We start from the raw sequence: 23,279 nt of genomic DNA on the forward strand, positions 1-23,279 counted from the left end.
TTTATTTACTATGCAAGCTTTCCTGTGACCAGATCGCCGCTATCAGGACCTGGGACGGGTGGAACTTGGGTAGCTGATGAATCTAGAGACCGCGGGTTCGAATCCCATTAGGAGGCTTTGGTATATTTTTTTCTGGAAAAGGGTCGACACGCATTCGATTATGCCAGCGATGCTAACCGGTGCGTATTCGCCCCGAAAACTGAAATACCTGTAATCCCAACAGAGTAAAAGTATGAAAAAACTTGGCAAAAACGAGAAGGAAAAAACAAAGCTGCGTACATCCGTGCTCAGGTCCCGTAGTGGGAGTCGAGCAGAACAATGGCCGGCTTGAGTTTGAGGAGAGCGTAAAAGCTGTGACGGTGTTCGTGTGAGTGAGTGCGTGAGTTTGTGCGTACACGAGGTAGGGTGGATCGTGGGTGGGCGAGCGAGGAAGGGGGGGGGGGGGGGAGCAGGCGACGGAGCAGTTTGGTAGTAAAGAGAGAGAGAGGGCGAATGAAAGGGCCAAAGGCTGGGACGGTGGGCTCGGGGGGTACGTTTGTGAGGGGAGGGAAGACGGGAGAGGATATACGCACGGAGTGAAGGGGACGTGGAGATGTTCAGGAAGTGGAAAGGGAATGAGGGGTGGCTTGGCGGCGAGAGGGGAGAGTTGGAATGAGGGACCCTGAGAGAGGAGGGAGGGGAAGAGAAAGTAGTACGCACGGGTTACGCACGCTATCACGCTGAGTGCGTGGGTGTGTGTCTGCATTTGTGTGTGTGTCGCGGGAGCGAGGGAGGGAGAGAGGAGAAGAGGGGGGACACGGACGGGGAGACGCGGGCTTTTATTTCACCGCGGGAGGAGAGGTGGGCGAGGAGGACGATGGGAGGAGCCGGAGGACGTCCTCCCACTTCCTCCGGCCCCTCTCGATCTCTCCCCTCCCCAGGAGGACGATGAGATGGAGAGGAGGATGGGGGGGCGGAGTGGGAGGAGAGGGAGACTGCACTGAAGGGTTAGGCGGAGGGTGCGGGAGGAGAGGGAGGGTGGAGTGAGCGAAACGGCAACGGGACGAGAGGAACAGGGCGAGGTTTTGAAGTTGGCGAGAGAGAGAGACACACACGGAGTCACCGTCGAGGGAAAGCCATGTCCCCTTTGGGGGGCACAAGGAGGGAGACGGGCGGACGAAGTGATTGAGGGTGTGTGTGAGTGTGGGAAGCGGGGGGGAGGGCGCGGGCGGGGGATGTGGGTGCCCCGCGAGAGCGCGGAGTGTTGGGAGTGAGAGAGAGCGCGAGGGCCCAGGGGAGGGGGAGTTGCAGGTGAAATCGAGGGGTGGGGTGTGCGGGGAGGCATCGGGGCGGGGTGGGGTGGGAGCACAGACGGCGTGCAGGGGGTGGTAAAGAGACAGAGTGTAAGCCAGGTGGGTGGGTGGTGTGTGCAGTGGGGGGGAGGGTGATGTTCACGGTTGTAGGAGAAGGATGAGGAGAGAAGACTGAATGATAGGGGAAGGGTTAGGGGTGGGATGAGAGATGTGGGCAGGAGGAGAATGAGAGTTGTTACCCCTCCCGATGACGGGGAAAGGAGGGGAAGGGGGAGGCGCGCGGGACGCCGTCATTACTCGAGGGCGTTTCCCCGTTTTACACGAATGGTGGAAAAGCGTCCGCCATTGCTCGATGTAATTCGAGCGCAATAAATAAAAGATATGGGGAGGGACCAGGAAAAAAAGAGAAAGGGGAATGATTTCCTTTTTTATAATTTTTTTTCCAAAAAAGCGGGAGTCGAAGGAGTGGCGGGGATAAGGGTGGAGGAACGTGGAAAAGCGGTGGTGGGGAGGAAATGGATAAAATGAAAAGAAATGAACAATTTTGAGGAAAAAACAAAACATATATATATATATATATATATATATATATATATATATATATATATATATATTCATATATATATATTCATATATATATATATATATTCATATATATATATACATATATATATATATACACACATATATACACACACAGTCGCGCATATATGTATGAAACGTTTGAGGGGCGGTGGGAAGGGGAAAGAAAGCGGAAAAAAATACGAGGAGAAGATTCGTCGTATATGTGTGTACGGAGAGAGAGAGGGAGAAGGGAGGAGGAGAGTAGGAGGGTGGGTGAGCGCATGCACTCGCAACACGTGTACCGCGGGGAAGAGATAAAGAGAGATGGATGTGGGGGCGAAGGACGGGGAGGGACTGGGAGAGGAGGGATGGGCGGCCGGCTAGCCGGCGATACGGAAAGGACCGAGCGCACTGCCCCCGAAACCCTCCCCGTGTGTGCATCGGGAATGAAGGGGAGCTGAGAGGAGCGGGACAGGGGATGGAGAGGACGGGGGACGAGGAATCGCTTTCCCTCATTCCCGCTCTTGCCGCAGGGTAGCGCGACTTGGCGGGTGCCGGACCGGCGGCGTGAATGGGACAGATCGGGGCGGGGCGAGACCGGTAAAGGGGTGCGTACACCGGGGGAAGAGACGACAAAAGGTGGGAGAGGGAGGGGGATTCCCGGGGGGGGGGACTACAAGCAAAGAGAAGGGGACCAGAGAGGGCGGTGTGGAGGGGGTTCAAACCAGAATGGAGACCACGCTGGAGAGAGAGAGGGGAGCGCAGAGATGGAGTCGGAAGGGTTAAAAATGGGGACAAGGGCGTGGTCTTCGGGGTTCAACTGAGAGGGGGAACCTCATGGGGAGAGAGAGGGGGTTAGAACGGAAAGGGTGGAGCCAAGGGAGCGTGGCTCAACGGAGTCCCTCCCACTCCGGCGGCGGACAAGAGAGCCGGTTGGCTCTCCCGGACCACCTCGCGGCTACGGTAGCGGCACGGCGGGGTGAACAGGGGCGGCCGCGGGTGGGAGACACGCTTTACTTTGTGTATTTTTTTCCACCCTGTACAAGCCCCTCCCAACGCTTTCCCGCTCAGAAATCGCCGCCTCTTCCAGGATTCCCTCCCACCGCGGATTCCCTCACGGCCTGCATCCCGTTCTCCACGCCCAGAAATATTTCACCCCCACCATCATGCACCCCTCACGCGGAAAATGGGACGGGCATTCAGGTGTTTATTATTTTCCTTTTTCGTCTGTGTATAACCCTTTTTTTTACACACAACACGACCCCGCTCCCCTCCAAAACCCTTCCACGTTCCCCGTGATCCCCTCCTAACCCCATCGTCCTTTGTATCTGTGTACATATGGGATGGGCTTGGGCGGGGTTTGAACCGAGCGGAGAGGAAATGGTAGGCGGCGCGTTCAGACTTTGTAGGCGGGCATTCTCTTGAAAAATATATATTGAAGTACGTATATTTTTATACACACGCACCCACACGCATACATATTTTTATTCATATATACCTATATGCAGATGTAGATAGGGCGGTGGAGGCCGGAGAAAGGGGATAGGGGTATCGGGGGAGGGACGAGCCAGCTACCGTGGCGCTGGCGAGGGAGAGATGAGAGAGATCGGGGATAGTGCGGAAGCATTGCGGAGTGCGGACCGACACACCTCCGTGGCCTTTTTCCGGGGGAGTACGAAATGATTCGCCGGGGAGGGAGGCGTCGACGGCGGCCAAAGTAGCGGGTCAGGACGCGGCGACTAGGAAGAGGTCGGCGCGGCGAGAAAAAGGATGCTTAAGTGGGAAAAAAGGGGGGAGGGAAGAGTATTAGGAGACTGAGTGAGCGGGAAGTAGGAGGAAATGTAGGAAATGGTGAAACCTTGATACAACTGAGATGAACTACAGAGGATAACAAGATGCCATGCAAATAGCCCATGCATGGGATGAGACTGAAAATACTATTAAGTGACCACTTCTCAACATCCACTTTCTAACGCAGAAACAACGCTTTAACGATGGTTAACATTTACAAAGCGTGGACAAGCAATTACTTATTGCGTACCTATGTAAGAGATTCCCATAATTATTAGAATTCCATATACCTGCGCATAACTAGGCTAAAGGTATTGTTGTACCTTGAATAAATATTCAAAATAATTGATATCCTAAACATGATGATTAAAGAAACATGTTCTTTAATTAGTATTAAAAATCCGTCAAAAAAGAATTTTCGATTGGCGCATTAAATACATTATAATATTCATATAACTTAAATGTATATATCTTCGAATAAACACAATTATGACACTCTTAGATAACATATACGTTGAGTTGTCAAGTAAGATATACGTATGTATGACACGGTACCGTATGATTGTAAAATTCGAAATGCGAGAAATGTAGTAACCTTCAGTTCAATCAACACAAAAGAGCGACATAAGTGAGAATCACGGAGAGAAAGAGTGAGAAATTATGAGAAGGGGACGAAGATGGGCAGGAGAAATTTAATAGAACATCGGGATGATGGAGAAGGAAGGGAAGAGAGGAGGGGAGAAAGAGGAGTGAAAAAGAGGTGGCGGCGAGAGGGAGGAAAGAGAGGGGAGGGAAGGAGGGGGGAGAGTGGGGTCGGGTGTAGGCGGGGGAGGGGGAGTGTAAATTAAAACAGTCCACACTCCCACTCATTCCACGAGGCACCTCGCGGAACACACAAAAAAATGGGTTGTTGATGGAAGTCGGATGGCTTGGAGGCGGGAGGAGGAGGAGCAGCCGTGTTAATGGACATCGTTTTTATTTCCTTGCTCCGTTAATAATTGCCTGCGCGCATTCTAACGTGCATCCCCGCATTCGAATCTACCCAAACATACATACACGCGCCAGATCCCTCCCTCACCCTCGAGTCCTTCCCTCCAATTCTCTCCGTCTCTCTCTCTCTCTCTACGTCTCTCTCTCCCTTTCTCTCTCCCAGTCACTTTCCCCCGGACACGTTTTCACCTTGCCTCCCCGCAAAAAAATAGCGTTGACCACGTAGGATTGGTTCTGCTAAGGCCGAATTACGGGGGTATCCAACCTTCATGAAAGCGCGGGACGTTTTTTTTGAGTATTAGGCATGGGCGGGACAGTTGAAGGGGCTACCTCGTTGAGGTGCCCCCTCATTCACAACAGCCGATCGTCGAGGGGTTTTGCGAAAATAATACGCTCACGATTTTCTTCTGCCCTGAGGAATATGGAGGCTAACGACGAAGAGGAATGTCCTCGGTGGGAATGAGAGGAGGTAGTGGTGTTCAACATTTTTGGCGGCCAAAGGTATTGAGGAAAAATTCAGTGGAAGCCGCAAGTGTAATGCACTACATTCAGGGATTTGCAATCAGAACTGCTCCCCATAAAAATTTTCTCTAGTTCATGGTATTCCCTGAGTTCTTATTTTTTACATAATGATTGCTGATGGCAGGGATTATAAATGAAAAAAAATATTGGCCATGGCGATATACAACAAATCAGATGACATTTTTAGGTGAAGGGTTGCACACATGTGCTTTTTATCGCAGCTTCGCTTGGCAAAATTGGTTCATACGGAATATTTATATTTTTATTAATATTCACCCATAGGAAAAACACCCTGTCCACGACTCTTTGAAAGTTTCGGGTACAGTAAGCAGAAAAAGATAACCGTTATTGGAAATAGCGTTAATTCTTTCAGGAGAATAACCCACCTAACAAATATATGAGTCAGCGGTTGATGCTGACATGGAAAACCTATTTGTATAAGTAAGTTTTCCAAGTAAAATATTTTCGTTATAAAAATTTAAACTTCCCTGCCATTTTCTTAACTGTTGCATATTTAACTAAAATTTTAAGAAATAGTAATCATCACTAAACCATGTACCCATAATCCAGTAGTCCAAGAGAAAGCGAATTTAAGCGAATTAATAACTGCGGAACAAATGAGTCAAGGTTTCATCATTGACAAGATATCACATTTTATAACGCTTAGAAGTTCTGAAAAAATGAATTGCCATAGGCTTTTTCTAGTTTTCTTTTAAATACATATTTTTTCATTATTTTGATGATTTGAACTATAACAGGAACCCCCAAAGTAATACAGAGAATAAGCCTTGGAGAATTCCAACAGGATGTAATTAGTTAGCGAGTATGAATGTGGAGAAACAATTATTCATTAAAATATATGTTATACTTAGCCTTTAAGAAGTAGAAAGAATATCAGAATATGCACTCAAAAAATTATGTGCGGCTAACTCATATTCATATAATGAAAATGACTGCATCTAAAATCATGAAAAGAAGTTTTTCAGAGTTCCAAAATGTTCATTGTTTTACTGATATTTCGTCGAAATATATTTTGAATCACCTTACCATAATATCTTTGGAGTAGATCTTTGAAGCGTAGCACGCCAAGAAAACATGATTGTTTAACCAGTTTTCTTAATAGAGGTCGATATAGAAAGCATTACAACCATATTTAAGAAAAAAATGTCTTCCCACATACTATTCATTTACTGTCCTTCAACATTACTTTATTTTGAAAAATACTGCGTTTAAAAAATAAATTTCTTTAGTTTCTGGAATTAACAAAATTCTCCCTCGTGCTCTGAAGTTAATTACCGAGTTTTACTGAATACCTGGCTCCCAAGCCGACGTATAAGTATAAATAATAGCTTTGATAATGTGCGAAATTCAGAAAAATATCCACGTAAAGTGCTTCACTCTATTCATCAGAGACTTAGAATGGAAAAAAACAAGAATAGAAAAGAAAGAAACCATCAAAATTCACCCCCGGAGATGGATGCTGGAAATGAAACATATACCGATGGAGTAGATGAGCATGTATGTGGAAGAGAGGGAAAAAAGCCAAATGGAGTGTCATGCGGAAAAGTAGAAACAAATACAATGACCGCAATCTGAAATTTACTATACTTGCCGGGAACATGGTGTAAGGAAAAAATGGAGGATAAATTTCCACGAGAAAAACCAAAGGGCGCCGACTAAATAAAGGATGGCAGATGAGCTCTCAGGGCATAAGAGAATCAGTACTAGGTTTGAATAGCGGGCAACAGTCAACTACTCATTGCATTGAAAAAAATAATTGAAAGAATACGTAATGCATGTACGTCCAACAGGAATAAGAGAACACGGAATTTAAATAACAACAAAAAGTAATCAATTCGTCCCATTATCTACTGCCACGTTTACCTATGTGATGAGAGTGGTTTCATCCAGGAAGGTCCACGGCCAGTAGATGCAGCAAAGGGAGTTACATCACTATTTTGTTTAAATTTCCTTAATGATAATGAATAATTTCCTTAATGAATGTCAGGTGACTGAGTGGTTATCAAATTACACGAGTACCATTCAGGGAGGATTGCATGGCAGATTGACAGGCTTATTTCCCGATTATATAGTACTGAACATGACGCTGCATTATTAATTTAATTTTCTTTTTAAGGTAGGTCTTGATAGGCCTATAAATCTTTTCCACCATTGTGCAGAGGAAATTCGAAAAAACTGCTCGATACTCTATAAATTCTTTCATACCATATTAGTTACATCAATTCTAAATCAATAGACCTCTCAATTGCACTCCTTTAATACTCCTATAAACTCAAAACCCCAAAAGTCTCCGTTCGTTCTCCTACGTTAGAGACCATGGCCACGGGTCACAGTGACACATTGGTGGAGTGTCTTGGCGGGTAGACTTTTGGTGGCGGTATGATACTCGTTCGACAAAAGCATGCGCCCTCCGCGAAAGGCGAGAGGCCCATTATTCATACATAGCCGCACCATGATCTCAGGCATGCACTCACTTCAATGAAATAGTGTGAGCCACCCGTCCACTCGAATCCTACTTCGAAAAAAATACAGGTTGGGGTAGGTTTGGACCGAGAACGGCAAATCATCAGGTTACCCCAAGCGACAAAGACGAGAGAACCTTCAGGAGAGAGCGAGAAGAAGAATTGATGAAGGAGAACAGAAGAAACTGGGTCGGTAGCGTACTCGCGGGTGGCCACAGTAATCATATGTTTCAGTCACAAGTATGGGTATAGGAAACTCGGGAAAGCGTCATCAATAACGCCTAGAGAAAGCTGCCTCCCATTAGAGTTACTCACCAAAGGAAACTGCGTTTGAAGTGCAAGTGAAGAAAATTGAACTCTGAGGATACTCAACTCTAAATGCAAGTGAAGATAAGTGAACCTTAAGGATACTAAACTTGGAAATGTTTGAAAGCAAAGATACGTCACTAAGGACAAACATTGTGAAAATAAATGCATGGATAAAATTACACCTGAATCCCTTTAAGCTATCATTAAGATAGAATGAATGATGCGTTGTAACCAAATGAAATTTTTTCTATCTTAATGCTAAAACGGTGTCTCTCATGAAAGAGGACTTGAAGAAAAGGTGTAATTGAAAAGTGACTAAGCCATATGGGGAGATTATGGTTCACTGAAGAATTTACGAGATTTAGTATGTCAAATTTAGTATGTAGGATTTAGTTCATCAGTATACAAATTTTAGGAAACCTCCATGAGATAGAAAAATCCTCAAATAATAAAGGAAAAAATCAAAGAATCTAAGCAACCCTGAGCGTGTGCGTGCCCGGTATGGATTATATGCTTTTGAGAAGAATCGAGGGCTCCTAAGTGTACTTCAGGCATCTAGAGACTGGTTATGATTCCAAAATAAAAAGCGGCTAATGATACCCCCAAGATAAATTGAAGAGACATAACCTCCTTCGTTGTAACATGTAAACATTCTTCGCGCTCAAAAAATGTCGCGACTCCAAATCAACCAATCCAAAAAACAGACCAAAGCTGATAAATCGAAATTATCTTCCCCTATGTCTTCTTGCCATTCAACTCAATCCAAAATTAAACAACTAACGGATTGTGTCTTACTAGCACCTCTTGTCAAACTTCCTTGCTTCGGCATGCCTGAGAGGGATGATGCATATGCTACCAGAGCAGATTAGCAATTGGGAGGTTCGAGGCGAAGGAAGGGGTCGGGGCGTGGAAGGAAATGATACGCCAAGGCTAGGGATGCTGGACGTGTACCAAGCGACGAGACGGAGGGAGGAGTTCTCAAGGACGAAGGGAAGGACCCGGAACTGCGAAAAGTTCCGAGCCTGGTGGTGGGTGCGGGATAGGGGGAGAGTAGGAGTTAAGACGAGCCGCGGAGAGTGAAAGGAGAAGAGGCGAAGGGCGAAGGAAGGATCGAGACGGTGGGGAGAGAGTTGCCTCCGCCACGTCTTTTCCCGAAAGGGTCACGCCCCTCTTCCTCGCTCTCGCCCCCACCCTGACGCCTGTTCCCCCTCCGATGGGGGCAGGACATCGCACCGGCGAAGGAGCAGGAGAGACGACTCGGGCGAGGAGGTTCGCGGAGAGCGACGGCGGGGTGACTCGTATCTCGAGGAGAGCTCTCTCTCTCTCTCCCCCTTCATCTCGCCTCCCCACCACCCTCCAAGCTCTTTTCGCCCACCCCCTCATCCGCCGCGCTACCCCTCACTCTCACTCTCCCCCACGACACGACGGCGACCACCAAGATCGGTATCAGCGCGAGTGCTAACGGGACGTAGTTATCCCTTGCTCCCCACGCGTATTAACCCAGAGTTGCTCGCGAGAGCGCCCACCCGGGATGATCTGGCTAGAACTTTCCACGATAACCTGTCCCCCGCTCATAGTCCTCCTCATGCTTGTTATTATTTCGTATTGTATTTGGTGCTGTCCATTTCTTCCTTTCACGGGTGGATGGTATCTTAATATTTCGCGCTCGTGTTTGCTCTTCCAGGAGAAAATGGCCCTTTGAGTATAAGTATTTAGGACGAAACTCTGCCCAGCGTTAAGCTGGACGCCATGGGAATAAGTTCGATATCCAATGACGGTAAGTGAGTTTAACTTCAAATAGGCAAAGGAAGTAGGAAACAATTCATTCACTGGTCTATGCACCGCAAATGAAGGGGATGAAGTGTCTAAGTAGGGCGGAATTGCTACGATCGACAGTGTCTCGCCCGGAATTCAATTCTGACGGTGTTATTTCAGTTCCATTGGGTGTGACCTACAAATTCAATGAGCAATCCGTTAGATAGTATGGACCCTGGTGACCAAGGTTAAAGGCAGGCTGAGGGATACGCTTTTATTCCCGCTTTACCTGATGCTTTATCAAGCTAATTATCATTTTTCAGATGTCTAATAGAAAATTAAAGACAGCATATTAGCAACCAATGAATTTATTCTTTCGTGTTATTTGCTATATAGTGACACTTAATAAATTCACATTCTATACAATTGCTAAATTATATAAATATTTCGAGATATATGTAGAAATAAATAAATCTTCTAATTAGATTTCAACTGTAAAATGTTTCTCAAAATTACGAAATTTATAATGACCTGGATATGACAACTCTGGCAAAAAATTCAGAATATAAAATATACAATTAGAAGCTGTTTATTGAAGTACTCGCATTTTTATATTAATACTTCCTCAGCTCAAGAGCGAAATATGTCAATAAGTTCCAAAACCGACTCATTTTCTAGGTCAATACAAATCTCCTGATGTGTAGGCACGGAATTGCTTCAACGCTAAAGTCAATTTGCCAAATTATACTAACACCAATTATAAAAATGGAGGCAAGTTGCTCCAGGTTGACCACGGGTCGGAGGGCCCGCGCTCGATTCCTGGTGACACCTCTGGTCACCCTCAGCTTCATCCAAACTGTGAGATATTTTACTACCTTGATGTGTGAATTTCACATGCTGTTAAGTTTATTAGTGTCTATCAGGTGAACTCTAAACCTTACGGGTTGATACCTGTTAATGGTCCAATTATAAAACCAAATTTTTCAATATTCTTTTTGTCTGAAATCGGTTTTCAACTGCTGTAATTAAATGTTCCAACTTATTATTTTCTGAACACGATCATTATATGTCTCAGCTTCACTTTCAATGCCGAATGTTCGCTTTTACAGATATGTCGAAGGTTGGACTGGTGCATTAATTTTTTTGACGCATTGGAAATTCTCTAAGGGTAAATCTCAGGTTCAGTATTTAAAAATGCATATCTCGGATTTTTCTAAATTATTGCGTAAAACATATTTTTTGACTAAATTGAAATATATTTAGGTAAATTAAAATCTAAAGCTTGTAAACATTTTCTAATTAGATTTATTTCCCATTATTCTTTCCACAATTACGGGTTTAAATAAAACTGAATAATTTCATTCCTGAAAATAAGAGGATATGACCGATGGCCAAAGAGAATGGAATTCGTGATACTCTGCAAAAGCAACTCTACTCACTTCTCTGGACTTATCTACACCTTGCTTATCTACATCTATTAAAAGATACAACTGTCAAGGTCCCTATGCATTTTTGTAAATCCCCAAACTTTGGGTAGAAAGTGGTAAAATAAAGACGAGTGGTTGGCTGAACAAAGATTGTATTCAAATGGTTGAAGCATTTCAATAGCAAGCCCTGATTTCTACTTGCATTGATGCATTTACTGAACGAATATGTATGATATGTATATGTTTGTACCAGATATGTATATACATTAGTTATACTTTGCTGAGCGTTCACACTGATTTTTATACGGTAATCGACCGGGATGTTTCCAATTCAAAATTTTTCCATATTTTAGAGCATTCCATTTCCTTGAGGTCTACGCATAGCAGTAAAATTAAAATCACTTTTGTGTCACTAGTTGAAAACAATCAAGTATGGGGGCCGTCACCGCTATCATTAAACAAAATCCTTTCTCAGCCGAGAGCCGAAGGGAAAACGCAGAAAAAGAGCCCAACCGTGAGTATGGGAATGTTGATGATTGCAACGATTATAAAAGGAAACAAGGACTCACATTGTAAACAGTGAAGTTATAAAACATGAAAAGAGAATTTGAGGAACAAAGTACAGTCAAGTAAGGGTTGTGTGCGGGGGGTAAAACGGAGTGACAGTGTCAGAGTATTTACGAGGATTGTTTGAAACATTTCCGACCTAAAAATTAAGTAGGCAGCACTCTTCAACAAAAGTTGTAGAATGTGTTTGCGCATGCCATGAAAGGTACTCACCAAAATTTCAGCAATTATAGACAGTCAGGTTTTTATTGACAATCGTTTGAGTGGGTTGTTATGAAGTTTTTAGTAAAAATGAAAAAAATAAAGAGTATCGAGCTCTCATTAAATGTATTTATTTTTGAAAGGCAATATGCCTAGGCATATTAAAGACGAGTTGGAAACTGTATATAAGGACTCTGCAGCATCATTCTTAACCGTGAAATTTTGGACAGCTGACTTTCAATGTGGCCGTACTATCTTGGCTGATGATGAGCGTTCGGGACGTCCGAAAACTGCGACAACCACCGAAATCATCGAAATCGTTCACCAAATGGTACTGGACGAACGTTGAATTAAGGTTAGAGAGACAGCATAGGCTATAGGCAAATCAAAAGAAGGCATTGGTCATACATGTAGAATGACTCAAGATCTGGACATGCGTAAGCTATCCACGCATTGGGTGCTGCAGTTGCTCACTTGAGACCAACAACGCATTCGATTGAACAATTCCAAGGCTCTGCTGGAGCGGGTCAGATTTTTGGCTGCGGATGGAACTTTAATGCAGCACTACACTCCTAAGACGAAAGAACATTCAAAACAGTGGACTGCAAAGGGCGAATCTGCTCTGAAAAAGGCGAAGACGGTTCCATCGGCCGGAAAGGTAATGGTGACTGTTTTTTGGGGTATTTAGGGAATAATATTCATCTATTGCCTTCAAAAATGTAAAAAAATAATGGGAGAGTAATATGCATTATTGCTTAACAAGCAGAAGGTAGACCTAAGAAACAAACGACCACATTTGAATGAAAAGGAAGTGCTTTTCCATCAGGAGTATTCACCAGCCCACACTTCAGCGGTCGCCATGGCTCCAAGTCACGAATTGAATTTCGAATTGGTTGACCGCTGGGAAACCGGAAAAAATATCAAAACTCAGTCGAAGAAATTCTAAGTGAGGATACGGTAATATAGGAATTTAGGAGATTATGGGAAAATATAGAAGAGATAACAATATCCACAGAAGCAGAAAAAAGAATCGGAAATGCGAAAATAATGGAGGAGTTATGGATTCCACGAAAGAAATAAAACGGGAAGTTAAATTTAGATTCAGCAGCAGGGGGTAGCAGGTCTCAGCAACAAAAAAATAAATTTGTAGAAATAGCAAAGCGAAATAGAAATGGCCAGTCTAAGCTTAGGAAAGGGAGTGACTCTGTAACCCAAAGATAATATTCAAAAAAAAAGAAATACAAATCATAGAACAAATTTCTTTGCTTCGTTAGATATCGATAAATCGACAGACAGAGAGAAAATATTAATGATGGTGTAGCAAAATATCAAAAAAATGAGACTGAGAGAGAGAAGTAGTCACGGCTGGAAAATCGTATGGGCAGTAGGGTAAGACAGTGTTTTTATTGTCATTGGCATTTCAACCAATAATTTAAGAATATGTCGGAAGATGAATATGAATGGTAGATGGCAGGCGTGAGAATAGTGTGAGAATTCTTCACTCAGCCAGATTCGTGGTTATTGTTGCATTCTTTAGCTACCCATAGGATTGCAGCCACTTCTGTAGGAGGTTACAAACTCAACGTGAGAGTTATTGAATGAAAACGTGTGTATATCAAAAGAAACTAAATTAATGAAATTAGCCAGAATTAGGAAAGGTAAGCAGGGCTTTCATTTCTTTATTTAGCATTAATCCGAAAACAGCCAAAATATTGCCTTTTACATAGGATTATTAACATGAAATAAAAACAAAATCTTCGCAAACACCCAAGCCCTATGTGAAGGAGAACCCACGAAGTCGGGAAATAAACCCGTGACCTCTGGATTAGCCATTAAAATAGGGGAGCGTGCATTAAAAGACCCGCAACATTTCCTGTCCCAATATGGACTGTATTTTGTGTATAAATTAGCATATAAGAGGGGAAATTATAAGAAGAATGGGATTAACATAAAAAGAGGTTGAGAAGCTGAAAATCTAATGTATGAAAACTGAAAATAATGGCAGTCGCTCTCATTGAAAACTCCAGAAAAGATTGCTAAAACATAGATTGGGATCATAATGTTATAGACTGCTCTATCTAGTTTATAGAAAATGAATAAGCAAAAATCTGGTTCTTGTGAGATGTCGATAAAGAGTAAGGAGGTAATATAAATATGAAGAACGTACGCGTGACGAACTCATAAAAAATAAATGGAGGATATACATATTAGAAGAATTTATATGCAGAAGGCTGCGATATAAAAGGTGATCTCTAGTAAGCGAGGGACTGGACGGAAAAGAGTAGGTACTGCACTTTAAGGCGGCATGCACGTCGTTGTAAAAAGTGTCACAATTGAAGAAGAAAATATTGTTAAGAAAAAAAAAGTAGTACTCAGTATTTCTTAAGAAACCCACAGAAACGTACACTAGTGTTTAGGGTCCATTCAAAGTTAAATCAGTAGATCCTAAACCTACCTCTACACTTGTAATTATAATAATTCCTTTATCCTTATTTATTTTGCCTGAGTAAATACCAAGCAGTGATAACACAGTCTCTGCCGTGACATTGTGTAAATACTCCACGATGAAAGAAGGCAGGTTTCCACATAGAATATTTTTATCATGACCTAGATTTCTTTACAGCGTAACATCTTCAGGAATCCAGGACCTGAGGATGTTACGCTGGAGCCAAACCGAGGTCGTAATAGAAATATTCTAAGTGGAAGAGCAAATTATTTTTTCATCACCAAGCAGATATTCCAAATACAAACAAATTGGATGAGCTGTACAAAATTATTTAGGCTTTTCAATCATCAAAAAGGTTGGTTACGTCCCTCTATCTGTATAAAATTACAGAAGATTTCTCTGAAGAAAAGTGCATAAAAGAAATTTCAGACAAACGCTTAAATCTTCGCTTAAAATCTTAGCTTGGGATCGCTGCGCGCAAGTAATAATTTCCTATTTTGAATACTGGCCCCGCGACGTATAATACTAAAGGCGTTCGTAATGTCAAGTGCGGGGCTTCAGTAGAAAGACATGCTAGACTGGTCTATGAGAGTATAATGTTAATTTAGGAACCAAAGTTTTTAACAGTATACAGCATCGCGATTGGATGCTAAAGTAAAAGAAATGCTCATTTAAATAACCAAATAATACGTTTATTCGTGCAATTTTCAAATAATCTCAGAAAATTATGAAACTATTTTCATGGAAAACTCAGTATTCCAAGTAAAATACTCTACAATTTTTACCTTTTCTCATGATATTACTTTCAACATCAAAGTTTTTCGGGCAAAAGTTGTCATGCAAAGGAAACGAAACTAGATATTATTTCGTATGTGGTCAGAATTATTTTTGTAAATATATTAATAACGGGGCGCGGAAACCCAGGGGAAGGACCAATGGGCTTGGTGATCGGAGGAGGCTCGATTCCGATTGACGCCTCGGGCACCCTCAGCTTCACTCAAGCTGTGTGTAGTCCGGATATTAGAGCTTCTAACGAAACCAGGAAGGTCTAATATAATACAAATAATAATAAGGAAAATATCTGCAGGGTTTGAACCCAGGGTTCTAACAATGGTGGTTCGATGATTCAAATTTTTCGAGTTTCACCAATGACTTAGCTACCCAGCACAATTTTCGGATCTGGGAATAATCCTACAGGGAAATTCATTTTGTTCATAATAAGCTTTTTATCATGAGTAAAACATTATTTTTATACGGAAAATATTTCACGAACCGAATGAAAATCATCCTCAGGCCATATGTGAGCCTGCGGAGTTTTCCTCCCACCCACCTCCATCCCCACCCGCAACACCGTCGATCCAAGCGCCGCGTTTGAGGCTTTGGAAGTAGGATGTTGACGGCAAAAATGGTTCTTTTTACGTGCAGAAGAATTTACTGTCACGTACAACACCTGCCACATGAGCCGAAAACGCCGGAATAAAAGAGGTACAAACGAATCCGTAAACGTAGGGTGAATCCCCCACCTCCTCTCTCACCCTCCCTCCTTCTCCCACCATCCCTCCTTCTCCCGATTCCGATGGCGTCTCCCACTGCGCCCCTTCATCTCCGCCCTTCCCCGTCCCTCTCTTCGCGCCTCTCTAACTCGAAATCCTTCTTTCCGTCGCATCCAGAGAGAGAGAGAGCCCTTTCAAATGGGAGGGATGGATATCGCGGAAATCCGCGCGGACGAACTCGAAAAAAGTTGCGAGGAATCGATGAAAGAAAATAATCCTCTCTCGGTCTCAAAAGTTTTCCTTTCTTCCGCCCACGCTGTTCACTGCTTTGCCTAATTGCAATCCGTCGAGAGGGCCGACCTCCTGCCTCTCCACCCACACCTCCCCTTTCATCCCTCCTCTGTTATTCGCCAACGGGAACGATGAGAAAGTTGGTAGATGCTGGTTCATCATTTAAAATCGTTTAGCCGGGATAACTTCGTTTACTCTTCAGCAACCGCAAGTTATTCTATACCGTGGTGCTGTAATTACGCCTCTAGAGTTAACGCCAATCTTCTTTGGAAGAAGCGTCATCACTATTCTCTCTAATTATTCTTCCTTCCGGTGGTATACGTCAAAACATAATGCAATGGCAATAGCGTTAAAGCGTTAAAGGATAGTGACAAACTGCAGCAATTTTTATCGAATAAATACCATCGAAGAAATTGACGAATATTATAATGATCAAAATAAAAATTGTCGAGGTTTATTCGGTCGGTCAATCAAGATGATTTCCTAATTAGTTCCTTCCTACGAAATAAATAAATGCGGAACGCTTAAAGCCCAAATTTGACAGGATTTTGCATTTCAAATAAAATCTTTCGAAACAGTCTTCCATCGAACTCACCTTTTCTGTAAAATTTTAACAATCGATCTTGGGAGGATTGGAAAGAGGATAGGAATATTTGTTGGATCCGAAACACTATTGACTAGCTGGTAAAAGTGTGTGTACATGTGTATTAATATACTGGTATATGTGTGTTTTTATACATACATATATATATATATATATATATATATATATATATATATATATATGTTATAAATATATTCACATAATATTTGGACGACATAATAGAACACAAATATATAAATAGAGAACACAAAAAAGGACAATCACACTTCATAAAATTTAAGTATTCAAAGGAAGAGGCCTTCTTCAGTCAGTCTGACCTGAAGAAGACCTCAGAGAAGGCTTAAACTCTCTGAATGTGTTTGGCCTTTCATGTGTTCTCTATTTGTATTTTTGTGTTCTATTGTGCCGTCCTAATGTTATATTACTCTCGTGAGTGTATCTATATCACCCATACATAGAAAGGTAGGCTGAAAAGTAATGCACACATGATTGCAGAGCGCGAGCAAAACAAATAGTAAGATCGGGTAAAAAGTACATTTAAGTACAAGTATTTACTTTCAAAATCATATATTTATTTATCAACATAATCACCGTTAAGGCTAACACATTTCTCCCAACGTGTAACAAGTTTTTCATTCCGTCACTGAAAAACTCTTCCGACTTCTCTCGAATCTAGGATTTGACAGCTGCCTTCACCTCATCATCAGGAGGGTGTTGAATCGGTTCAAATTTCACGTTTCGCGGAGCCTCTCCAGTTGCGCGCGAGGTGTGTGGACGAGCGTTGTCATGTTGCAAGACTATTGGCGCCAGGCTGCCTTTAACACGACAAACTCGACGTCGGAGGTCTTTTTGAGAGCCTGTTTATACTGAGAAGAATTTACCGTTAGCCCTCGTTTCAGAAAATCGGTCACATAAACTCGGTGAGCATCCCAAAATACAGCCAAAAGAAGTTTTCTGCGGATGGTTGTCTTTTGAACTTTTCCTCGCTCGCAACCACGAAATTTCACTACCCATCGATTTACAGCAGACCTATCAGAAATGTCGTCATCATAATAAGCCTTTAAACGACGATGAATCTCAGTAGGAGTCACTTTTTCAGCCGTTAAAAATTCGGTAACAGCACGCTGTTTAACTCGCGTTTGACGTAGCACTAGAACATGTCTCCATACTTCCGCTTCTTGAAATACATTGGATGAATGAAACGACCTCAAACCTGCGCATGCATGTTGAGGAAGAATGTTACTTCCACTTACTAACTAGGATTTCTCCTTAAGATCATCTGGGGTATGGTCTACAAGCATGTGTGCATTAGTTTTCAGCCTACCTTCGTATGACTATATTCATACATATATAAACCATAAACACAGTAATCAACCCGAGGGTCGGGTTGATTACTGTGTTTAGAATGTAGAGTTCACTCAGTACTAAGCTCGACGGCATGTAATATTCACACATCAGGGTAGGGGGGTCAGTTCCTTTCCCTACGCCGGTTATGGTTTCCCAGGAATATCTGGTTCCCGAAAAATCACACAGCTTGGGTGGAGCTGTAAGTGCCCAGAATGTCTTGCCCGGGAATCGAACACGGGCCCCTCTGGTCAGCAGTCCAAAGCTCTAACCCCTGGACCACTGTCGTCCCCATAGGTATGTTTAAATATCTATGTATACACACACACACACACACACACACACACACACACACACACATATATATATATATATATATATATATATATATATATATATATATATATATATATGTGTGTGTGTGTGTGTGTGTGTGTGTGTGTGTGTGTGTGTGTGTGTGTGTGTGTGTGTGTGTGTGTGGGTGTGTGTGTTTGTATCCCCCGACACCCCCAAATATATATACATATACATTCTTTTGGTCAAGATAAAAGACGACAGAAATAGAAACGATACAGTTTTTTAACATCATACAAGCATCCTTTACATTTTTTAACAATCTTGCAGATTTGTAGAATCGAATCTCAGTAGAATGGTGTAGCAAATAGAAAAAGATATTATGTACAAATTTGTAAGAGGTCTGTTGGACTTACTAATCCGACGTAAATGGAACAGAGTTTAGTGCATCACAACATGTAAAATTGCAAGATAAAGAGGAATGTGCAAGTTATGAAATACTAGCATACTATCCATTTGTAAACGTAAAATTTTTTTCCTTGACTAAGTCCTAACAAAATTACCTTAATTAATTTGTAAATTATAACATTCGAACCTTTTCATAAAATAAAGGGAAACTTTATGAAACTAAAATATTAATAGAGCGTATTATGTAGTAACCGTTTGCTCAAACATTGCAAAATAAAGCGAAATAATACTTCCGTTTTAATTAAGTAATTTTATCATCCGATTAATTGGTGACGTAACAAGTCTTTTCTTGAAATTTGATTGTGCCTTGATACCTGTATGTATAGGCTATCAGTTTATTTAAAGTCATATTTTTTTCACTGCAACATGACTGAAATAAATTTTAACAGATAAACGTATTAAATACTCGAAAAACGATGCGATTATAAAATCCGATTCGATGACATCACTATCAGGAGAAATCTTCGGTGCACATATTCAACAATTCATATTCCATTTATGAATACCAAAATGTCACATGTTATATAGTATTTCATGCGAAGTGAAATACACGTCTGAATGGCCGACGGTGTAAAAATATCGCCGGGGGGACGGAACACGGCATATTTTAAGATCCCGTGAAGGCATGGCTGGTTCCGCGTCCGGGTTAAATACGAACTGGAGGACGGATGGACAGGGAGACACACGAAAACACGAGGCCCTCGTTATGAAATCCCCCGCGGAACGATGACATCCTCGCGGGAGCCAGCAGGAACGCCAGTTAGCACCTGCGAAAGCCAGTGCGCGCTCTGCTCCTCGCCGCGGCCCTCCGCGCCCACTCGTGTCCAACCCCCCATTCACCTTGTCCCATTCACCCCCTACACCCTCCTCCAAATCAACCCCACCCCCCCACCTTCCAAACTCCCCACGCCCGTCCTGAACATTCGATGAGGAATGTCTCGGCGTCCGGAATGAGAGGAAGCGTGAGAGGAGGAAAGGCTGAGGAAAAAAATAATGATGGTAAAAATTTTTTTTTAAATGAGAGAAATCCCCGACGCATTCCCCTCTCCCTCCCCCCACGTACCACCCGAGCTTGTGACTTCCTTTTTAGAACTCGTCCTCCGCGGGGGTGACTGTACCCTGTACCTGTTTGCGTGTGCGTGCGTGCGCTTGCGTGTGTGCTCGCGTCTGTGCCCGCCGCGTGTGGGCGCGTACATTCCGATGAATAGCGGAAAATTAAAAATAAAATAACAATAAAAATATCGAAAGGCGGGAAGGAGGAGTGGTGGGGAGAGTTTGGGGTTCGAGGAGAGGGGGAATACGGGGAAGAGGTGGAGAAGGCGGGGAGGGTAAGGGGGTAGTGGAGGAGGAGAGGGGGGAAAAAAGGAGGAAAAAGAGGTTGATTACTTATCGATTCCAGCGGCGGCGTCGAACACCCCTCCCCGCCATCCCCTACTCCTCCTTCCAACCCCCCTCGACCGCCCCACCCTCCCTTCCCTCATCCGCCAGCGCTTTCCCCACCTCCCGTCCCCCCGCCTCCCCTCCCGCGGCTCCTCTGTCTGTCCCGCGATCTCCCCACGCCCCCATCTCTCTCCCACTACGCTCCCTCCCCTCCCCCATCCCGCGGTATCTCTCTTTTTTTTAATTTTTGCTCTTTTTTTATTTGGCGTTCGCCCGTTCTTTTAATGATATTTTTCTCGCGAATTGGATTTTTTGTCAAATTGATACGCGAAAGGCTTCAAAGTAAAAATTTCATGAGGACCCCGCGCGCGCAAGTAATTACAAAATACGTATCCGGATTAATTTATTCGAAACAAAATAACGGGGACAGAGAGAAAGGAGAGGGGGGGAATGCCTATAGATATAATTGTTCGTGCGGAAATGCCTATTTCCCCCCCCCCTCGCCGCTCGCTTATTTTTTCATGCTCGACTATTTTGGATAGCGGGCCGAATCGAGGCAGGAATTTTTGAATTGATAATTACTACGGGTACACGAATGCATAAATCTCTAAGCTAATGGGTATGGGGCATTTGCTCCGTGAGAGCACGTTATTGTCGCAGTAACGTGCGGCAACTCTCGACAGAGGCGGTTTCGTGAAATTCTTGACTCTATTAAAATATCTGGCTTTGTTAAAATTATTTCGACGTGTGTAAGCGCTATATGGCCAGCGGCTGATTGAGATGAACACTTAAAAATAAAGGCTATTAACGGCAATATAAAAGAAGCGAACAAGGTAGTGGCATATTCAGAGAAAAAAAATATATATATATAACCAACTGCTGAGAGAAAATACTATATATAATTATATATATAATTATAAATAATTTAAACTAGATAACGATACATGTGTCTCCACCTTTCAATGAAATAAAAATCCAAATAATTGTTTACATTATGCTTCCCAGATTTATATATTAATAAATTTATCTTCCCAGATAAATTAATATTAATTCTTCATTCCATTTAAACTGATTTGTAGTTTAGTCTGATGAGTAGTTTATTATTTCTGAATTTTGTAGCAGGCAGTACGAATGTCTAGTTATCATTCCTTTTAAGGAAAGAAAAGATATTTTATCAAGCAAAAAATATTACAAAGCAATACATAAATTTAAATTATAATACCAAAATGGTAGTTAGCTTTCAGCACAGTAGTTTTCCCACGACAATAAAATAGTGGTAATTCACTTTTAGAAATTCAAGTAGATAAAAATAAATATTTGACAGGAAATATCGATCAGAACTTTTCACGAGTCTGTAAGGTGTCCACAACTCTGCTAAAGTAAGCGCTGAACTTGGCGTGTTTATACATATTTTTGAAGAAAAGACACTTCTAAACCCAAGCCATTTCGGAGCATTGTAATAGAGAGACTGAACTGCGAATTCTAAATTTTTCATGGCAAGTACAATTTCATCATACAACTAATTTAAATATCTGTCAATAATATCCGTCCTCGTGTTATGTTGCATTGAGACCCGTTTGGAAAACAAAGAACAATACGGTGAAGTAGGAATGAGATGGAAGAGAATACTAGTAAATTGAGGTGCGGAGTCATAACGATGGAAGTCCACTAAGTTTTATGTAACTGCCAAAAGAGTTTTAATGGAATACCAGGAGAATTCCTTCATTCTACATGAAGTACTCAAATAGCGAGTCAAATTTATTTTTAAAAATATCTTTGGAAAGCCTACTTTCCTTAAAAATCTAAAACGTTCTCGAAGTGTGAAGACATTATGCTATTCAGCTGATTGCTCTTACCGCGCGTTTATTTAAGGTTTATTGGGCCGTTTTTTCTCACATATTTCCCTTTGCATACATTGTCCCAAGAACAATACTTTTTATTTGAAGATTCAATTATAATGGGGATACTTCCGCGATGGTGAATTCATATTTAAGGTTATTCAAAATTGAAATCATCAATATTGACAAAAATACCTAAAACCTACACTAAATTTGTACGCCATGAAAACTACTTTGGGCAATACTTTCTTTCCACATGGTTAGATATCACATTCTACTTGGTTTTAACAATAGGTACGCTAAAGCTAGGCAGAAAACATTTACTTGATGTATTACATCCAAGTGGTATTCAATGTTTGATGAAAAAATACTTTAAAAAATTGCCCTTATTACCAAGTGAATCGAGTCACGTTCACGACAACTATATCAAACTTTCACTTAACCAATTAAATGAGAGACTTTAGTTTTAATCACAAAATCGGTGATATATTTGTATAAGACATTACTCGAAATAATTACGAAAACCCACAAATTATTTATTATATGACAACAATATCGGCGAAGAAAATTACAAGCAGGCTTAAGGATTCCCGAATAGTATCGACACAAATGCTTACATACATATATTTGTGATTCTAATGCAAAAATAAAAACCGTTCAGTGTATTAGCATCAACGCAATGATAGCCGAGCTTTTTAGTCACGATGAGCTTTCGCGTTTAGAGCATTCAATGACTATTATGTCATTATGTCCCAATATGTTCCAATTCAATGACTATTATGTTATTATGTCTCAATATGCCCCAATAGCTGAAATTAGCAGTATTCGGACTCTATCATTATTTAAAGAATATAACTATCAGATTCTCACGAAATATAATGTCTAATTTAAAAAAAATACGGAATCTATTTTCAAATTACAAGAAAAAGATTTTAACTGTCGGCTTATTTTACTTTTCCTTTACCCTCACACGATTATTTCATTCTAATATAATCAACGTAAAATATTAATGTTTAGTTGCATTTAAAAATTACATGCATCTAAAAAAGTAAATTTGAAGAGTTCATTGAACAGTTTCTCATTTGATATGAAAAATAGTAGCACACTGTCAGCATAAATTAATTGAAGAAATAAAAATAATTTGCATCTGAATTAGCATTTAAATTGCAATAGAGACAGAAGAATAATCGATGCGCTAAACAAAGAAGCTTTCACTAGAA

Source organism: Hetaerina americana, unplaced genomic scaffold (genome assembly GCF_022747635.1).
Source record: "Hetaerina americana unplaced genomic scaffold, ioHetAmer1.1.p SCAF_3, whole genome shotgun sequence".
NCBI lineage: Eukaryota > Metazoa > Arthropoda > Insecta > Odonata > Calopterygidae > Hetaerina > Hetaerina americana.